Raw genomic sequence first — 7,647 nt, 5'->3', positions numbered from 1 at the left:
TTTGACAAGATGGTACCACATATTTATTCAAAGATAAGCCAAGATTGCCTCCCCCCTAACACCACTTCTCAAGAAGGATACGCCTTTTAAATGGACTCCAATGTGTCAAAGTGCCTTTGACAAGCTCAAAGTTGCATTGGTAACCTACCCCATGTTGGAATTGCCAGAGTTTGATAAACACTTCGAGGTTATCATCACTGGGATGTAAGTGGATTTACAATTGGGGGAATTCTTATTCAAGGACGTTCACTTATGAGTCTTAAAAGTTAAAGCCATATGAGAGAAATCATGCAATTCATGACTAAGTCCAATAGTCTGAAGCTATGGGACTCTTGTTCTTCTCAATGAGATTAGCTTATAGGCTCTCACCCAGAGTAATCTAGTTACCGAGATAGACTAATTTAAGCTAAGTCAAGGAAAAATTAACTGAAAATAGTCAGTATACCAAAGTTTTTAGAATGAGCTAAAACTTGGTGGGTGGACTATAATGGACTAAGTTTAGTCTTTAAGGATTCTTGAGAAGTGCCCAAAAGACAATTTAAATAAATTCACCCCACTCGTCGGCTACTTTGTTAGGTTGTCACAAGCTTATAGAGCATAGACTTATCAAAGTGAGTTAACATGATTAAAGTCCACCATGTCAAACCATGTCTCAATAGGATTCTTGGTTATGGCTATGCCAAAACATGATTTTAAAAAGTTTGAAACTTAGCCAAACAGTACCAGACTTGACAAGTAATATTTGTCGAGAATTTTGATAATTTTAGCAAGAATTACAAAAAATAGCCAGTAATCTTATATCTATTAGAAAAGGCAAAAATAAAGTCAAGGTGTCAATGGTAGCAGCCAAGGATAAAATAAATTTGGCCAACCAGCCTCTGCATGCAAAAGGGTTAAACTACCTAGAATGCATAGAGGATGATAAGTAAGAGCGTTGTCATGTAGGATTGCTAAACATGCTTGGGATGCACTTACGTCATTGTACCAGGTACGTAATGAAACACGTGTTGCCTATGTATACAAGCAATTAGCGTCAAAGCATCTAGATGAGGGAGACTCCATGGACATTTTTCTTACGAAAATCAAGGATTTTAAGGAGCAGTTGGCTAGTGTTGCTGAAATATATCCTATGCAATCTTAGTATGATTCAATACTCAAAAATGATACATGGGATTTGGTAGACTTGCCTCTTAGCAAGAAGGCCACTGGCACAAAATGGGTTTACAAGCTCAAACGTAAAGCAAATGGAAATGTTGAGTGATACAAAGCCAGGCCATTAGTACGAAATGGGTTTACAAGCTCAAACATAAAGTAGATGGAAGTGTTGAATGATACAAAGCTAGGCTTGTTTCAAAGGGTTATGCACAAGAGAAAGGCATTGACTATAGTGAAAGGGTTGTTTCAAAGGGTTATGCACAAGAGAAAGGCATTGACTATAGTGAAACCTTTGCACCCAAATGTTGTATGACTAGACTATCATTACATTTATAGCACATAAAGGTTGGAATGTACGTCAGTTGAATTTCAAAACTGCTTTCTTGAATGGAGATTTGCACGAGGAGGTCTATGTATCTCAACCTCATGGTTTTGTTTAGAAAAATCAAGAATAAAAAATATGCAAATTGAAGAAAGCTTAAAATGGTCTTAAGCATGCTCCCAGAGCATGGTATGAAAAGATACATGCATACTTGGTTGCATAGGGTTTTTGCAACAACCCAACTGACAATACTCTTTATATTAAGGGGACTAAGGATGTTTTATTGGTTATCGTGTTATACACTGATGACATGCTGCTCACAGGCCCTAATGATAATCATATTTTAGCTTTTATAGGCTGATGTAGAGAAGTATTTTGAGATGTCAAATCTTGGACTGTTGCATTATTATTTGGGCATTGAGTTTTGGCAGCACAATGATGGCATTGTTATGTTGCACATGAAATACATAGATGCATTGTTGAAGGGGTTAAATCTTGAAGACTATAAACATGTGGCTACACTAATGGAGCTAGGTTTACAACTAAGTCTTGAAGATGCAAGTGATTGTTTTGATGCTATCTTGTATCAAGAAGCTGTTGGATGCCTTATTTTGATGCTATCTTGTATCAAGAAGCTATTGGATGCCTTATTTTTTTGTGTAACACTAGGCTTGACATTCAGTATGCGGTCTCAATATTAAGCAAATTTATGCATAGCCCAGGCACAACGCATTGACAATCTGTCAAACGGGTGTTCTGTTACCTAAAGGGCACTAAGCACTTTGGGTTATTTTATCCCAAGCGGGGTAAATCATAGCTACATGCATTTACAGACTCAGATTGAGCTAGATGTTATGACACGAGTGTCCGTGAGTGGGTTTTGCTTTCGCCTTAGTGATTCATGTATATCATGGCTCGGCAAGAAGCAACCCCACTATGGCCACTTCTCAAGCTATGAAGCTGAGTACAGGGCAGCATTTATAGCTACAGTTGAGTGTGTTTGGCTCAAGTGCTTTATTGTGCTAATTTGGGTATTGGCGAGTCCTTATCCACTACCATCTTCATTGACAAAGTCAGAGCGCTATGGCAGTTTGAGGAATCCAATTTTTCATGCTCGTACAAAGCACATTGAGGTGCACTATCATTATGTCATGGAGAGATGCTATACAGAGGAAATCAGCCTAGCTCATCTGCCAACACATGACAACTTGGTAGATTTATTCACAAAGGCTCTCCCATGAGAGAAATTTGAAGCTTTTTGTAAAAGCTTTAAACTTACTTCCCTTTGGGGACTAGTCTGGGCTCCCTATCATGGTCCAAAAAGCCTGGCACATCTTTGTACTTCCAATGCCAGCTCACCCCTTATTCACATCATCACTCCTAGGGGGGATTTGTAGCCATATTTGGTAGTGATGTGTGTGAACACAATGTGTGTGAACACACTAGGACCATCCGGGGCACTTTTTCGCTCTTTAAGAGGTTTTTTACCCCATGCTAGTATGCACCCATCTTAGGGTATACTTATCTTCTTTGTACAACACATATTCATCATCTATCTATCATCTCATTGTGTTCTCTCTTGAGCTTCTCCACTCTGTGTGTGTGTGTGTGTGTGTGTGTGTGTGCGCGCAAGCGGACATTCCTGCAACCCTATTTCCAACTTCCTGATGCTCCTCTTTTTTTCAAGTTGACTTAATTCCTGAATGGAGCTTGGATATTGTACACTTTTTTACAATGGTCTACCCATTGATCTTAATTGCCTAAGGACAAAGTTCAAAAGCTTATTAATCTAGTTACCCCTTTTAACTCATCTTTGGGATAACTTCATGGACAAGTAAAGGATGGACTCCTTCAATAGATGTGTCCTTGAGTCTGAATATATGGAAGTGCTTGAAAAAGCACATAATGGCATAATGGGTGAACATTTTCAAGAAGAAACCACAGCCATAAGAAGGTTCTCTAATCAAGGTTATGGTGGCCTACTCTAATTGGAGATGCTATTGAATTTATTAAAATATGTTTTGAATGCCAATGATTCAATGTCACTCATAACAAAAGTTGCATGCCCCTAACCAAAATAGTGTCTTTACAAGTCTTTCACAAATGGGATTTAGACTTTGTTGGTCCAATTAGCCCTAAAGCAAGATCTAAATGGGTAGAGACAAAAGTAACTATCAAAGATGTTGCCTAGAGTACGGTTAAGTTTCTTAACGAATGCATAGGTTAAGGAAAACTTCATAATATAGCTCTAAAAGCAACAAGAAGAGGAGAGGTTCAAGGATGGAGTCAAGAAAATTTGAACGAGATGACTTTGCCAATTGGAGAAAACAAAGAAGTAAAGTCAAAAGTTCAAGGATGAAGATGACGAGAGGAGAACATAAATAGAATCAATAAATTAGTACTTAAAGGGGAATATCCTGTAGGGATGCTAATCATAGGTATCTATTAGAAATAATTTCTAACCATGCTAATCAGTTAGTCACATTAGATATAGCCCCTAGACCCCCTCAACTCAATCATTTTTTACTTTCACTTTGATCCTCTCTATGGATGAAAGAGATATATATTTTGAGGCACATGTGGAGCATAAACACATAAAGTGGGTGATTTAGAAAATATCTAGGCATAACACATCTACACTATTGATGGCCATTTTCTATAATGACACAAAACTAGTGCATCTTACAGACATTTTTCTAGACCCAATTCATCCCATAGTCCTTAACTTCAGAGTGTGCGTCAGAATCCTCTTGCATTCAAAAGAATTCCATGAAGATGAAGAGCTTATCCCTTTATTATTCATCCAAAAACTCTTCTTAGGATTAACCTAGATGCTTTAATACCAATTTAATATGCTATCTATGCAAAATTGTGATTAAGAATAATTAACACTAAGCAAGAAAGATTATCACTAATCACATCCACAATAACGAGTAGAGAGGCCTGAAGCCAAACAAAATACCTCTTATCAACCATGAACCTAGATGGTTTAGAGATACAGGGTGCAAGGGAGTTCAATCATATTTATCTTAATTACCCAATCCTAGAGACATATGAGGAGATCAAACTGGAGGAGTCAATTCAAAGATATTTTCAAGATAAACCTCAAGACCCTGATGTGGATAAGGAAGTGAAAAAGGATATGAAAAATTAACTTACCCCCTTAAAAATCTTCTTTACCCTCAAACTTCCAAAATCAAGGCTCACACACATCATTGGAGTGAGGAAAAAACCAGTTGAGGGGGTGAGGATTCCCTACAAAATGATAATGTTCACATTCTGTTTGTAGGAATCATCAATTGAATATCAAGAAAAGCAAAGAAAGCAATGGCTACATATAATGGCTTTAGCTTAGCCAGGCATGAACAAGAATTAAGGTTGAGCCCCCAAATTTCTTCAATTTTTATATTTAGCTAATGGAAGTGATACATAGCATGGGGGTAGAACTAGTCTCCAGTATCATCATGTAAAAATGAGATCTAAAATCTAGTATTTGATGTGAGAAATATTTCCAAGTGTTGACAACTTTTGGCCAAGCATTGAGATAACTCTTCCAAGATGGGTCAACTTGTGAGGCTCATATCTTAAGATCCATAAGTCAAATTGGGGCAATTAAACAATCAATTGTTATCTACAAAAAAAGCAAGCTTTTTTCCTATGTAAGTTTTGTGCAATTCTAGATTACAAGAAAAACTTATTGCAGTTTAGGGTACTGTAACGTTTGTGAGGTTTTCAAATCGCGCAACTTTGTACTCCTTTCCGTCTCTCGGCTCTTAGCGATTCTTTGTGTGTTTGAATGCTTAGATATGACTTTGTGGAGCACAAACATGCATTAAAAAAGGCTTTTTGGGGGTTCCCTTAGTGAGTGAAACACTTCATAACTTTGCTCACAACTCTGCTTGCTATTAGGTTCATGGACTTGTCCTTACTCTTTAAGCTCTTTTGTCCCAAAGTTTACCTCACTGTTTGAGGCTATCTCAATGAGTATAAGACCTTAAAAGATCTCGACCTGGTTAGTTCTCAATAAGGCCTATGAGAGATATATGTGGATGCATCATTGCCTTATGTGGGCAGCTAAGCCACTTGTTAAGGCACATGGATGAATAGCTTACTCACTATCTTGGTATGTAGAGCTTTTAAAAATAGCTAGCATGCAGCTCAATCTGATTCTAGGAGAGCACTAATTATGAACCTCACCCTAACAAATTCCTATGTAATTTGGACTTACCATTTGAAATCGAGGAACATGCATAAACAACTCATGTAATTTAGCTCAAAAAGGCTTAATTTTCAGTGTTCCCCACAACAACAAGGTTGCCCGCCGCCGCTAAGCTAAACAAGGCACTTCCCTAGAAGCCAACCACACCGCAATGCTACTCCTAAGCAGCCCAAAATCACCCGACCCACACGGAGATGGCTATAAAGCAAGCATGAGTGAGTGAGCATATTTCTATTTTTAAATTTTGGTCTTGGTCTATGAGCATAATTGAGCACGCAAATTTGAGTTTTATGATTACATTCTTTCACAAAGTGCCTAGAAAGAGGTGTAGAAGGTGACACATTGATGCAATAGGAACAAAAGCACAAAAGGCATCAGGAAAACAATAAAATACAATGTCAAATTATTTATACATAGATGAAATTATAATTATATATACGGATTGAGTTCAACACTATAAGAACCTCACTATGAGCCATGTGCATGTAGTCTTATAATGTTCCATATGAACCCACCATAAGAACCTCATTGTTAGCCATGTGCATGTAGTCTTATAATGTTCCATATAAACCCACCACAAAATAACAGTTATACATACATGTAACCACCATCTTCATGTTATTGACACATCAATTAGATGAAAGAGATTTTCATGGAAATCTCTCGGTTCTCTTGTATTTTCATTAATTCTATGTTAGGGTTGCACGTATCGTGGTCAGCATTAGGCATAACAGGGTTAGAGATAAAAAATTGGTACAGGAAATACATTAATGACAATGCTTTAGCCATCTCTGTTATTTTCTACCTTAACCTGATGAGGATCAGTGCGTGCAGAGGTGCATGGTAGACACAAGTCGTACGATGTTTGGCTAATTCAGGGATCAACAGATGAGGCACACTGTGTACCAACACTCGTCCCAAGGATCAGCAGATGAGGCACATTGTGTGCCAATGCTCGTCAAAAACTAAATTAATTGTGAATTTGTTAAATTGATTCCCACAAACCATGTATGGAGTGTGTGGAATAGCATATGATTAAATAAAGTTATAAAAATAATAATATTAACAATATCTTCACAAAAAACAAAACAAGTTTAAGATTGTAAATCTACAATAGTATTGATTCATTTAAAGTCATTTCAATAATAACACTAGCATGCAAAGTAGCATGCGCATAGGAAACACCCTTTTGATTCTCTACATTAGCAAAATTCTATCACCAAGAGTAAGCATAACAAGTGTCTACAATAACCAAACACAGATAATGTTCGAGTAATGTCCATAATGTTCAAAGCTCTTAATGTAAGAGTAACTTCTAAATATAAGCAAATACAAGAACTAAAGCATGTAACGATGTTCCAAACAAGAAGGCATCATTGGCATCCGAGGTTGTTGACTTTGTTCTAAATCTGTTAAAGTAACATATAAACAAAAATATATATATTAAAGAGAAAAATATCTTTAGATGCACATAAATGCACTCATCCTTCTCTAACAATATCACATTACGATCCATATACACTACTGTAAGACCAAGTGTTCGAGTCCCAATGAACAAATCTACAACAGTATTTCCAGGCTTACTAAACAATGAAACAATATACTTGCATAACTTTGAGACTCTCTGGGCAGCCATCTCTCCAAGTAGAGGTCTTTCATAGAATTGAGGGATGGCAAACATGTGTATGACCCCTAGTGAGTAGTTTCCTCCTATTGGAAATCTTCACAAAGGAATAGTTTACTTGCACAATAGTTTCACTTATCAATTTATTTATTTTTTCAACATCCAAGAGTTGTTAAAAATAGCCACATGTGAGGTTAAGGAAGAAGATGAAGAGGCACAAATCTTATTCTGGGAGAATAAAAATTTGTTTTTGATTGAGCATTAAGGGAAGCCAATAAATTTATTTAGATTCATGGGTGGTTGATGAAGTTGGAGATAATTAGAATG

Source organism: Cibotium barometz, chromosome 39, assembly GCF_041138505.1.
Source record: "Cibotium barometz isolate CiBa-2024 chromosome 39, ASM4113850v1, whole genome shotgun sequence".
NCBI classification, from domain to species: Eukaryota; Viridiplantae; Streptophyta; class Polypodiopsida; order Cyatheales; family Cibotiaceae; genus Cibotium; species Cibotium barometz.
Note: the sequence above shows the minus strand (reverse complement) of the source record.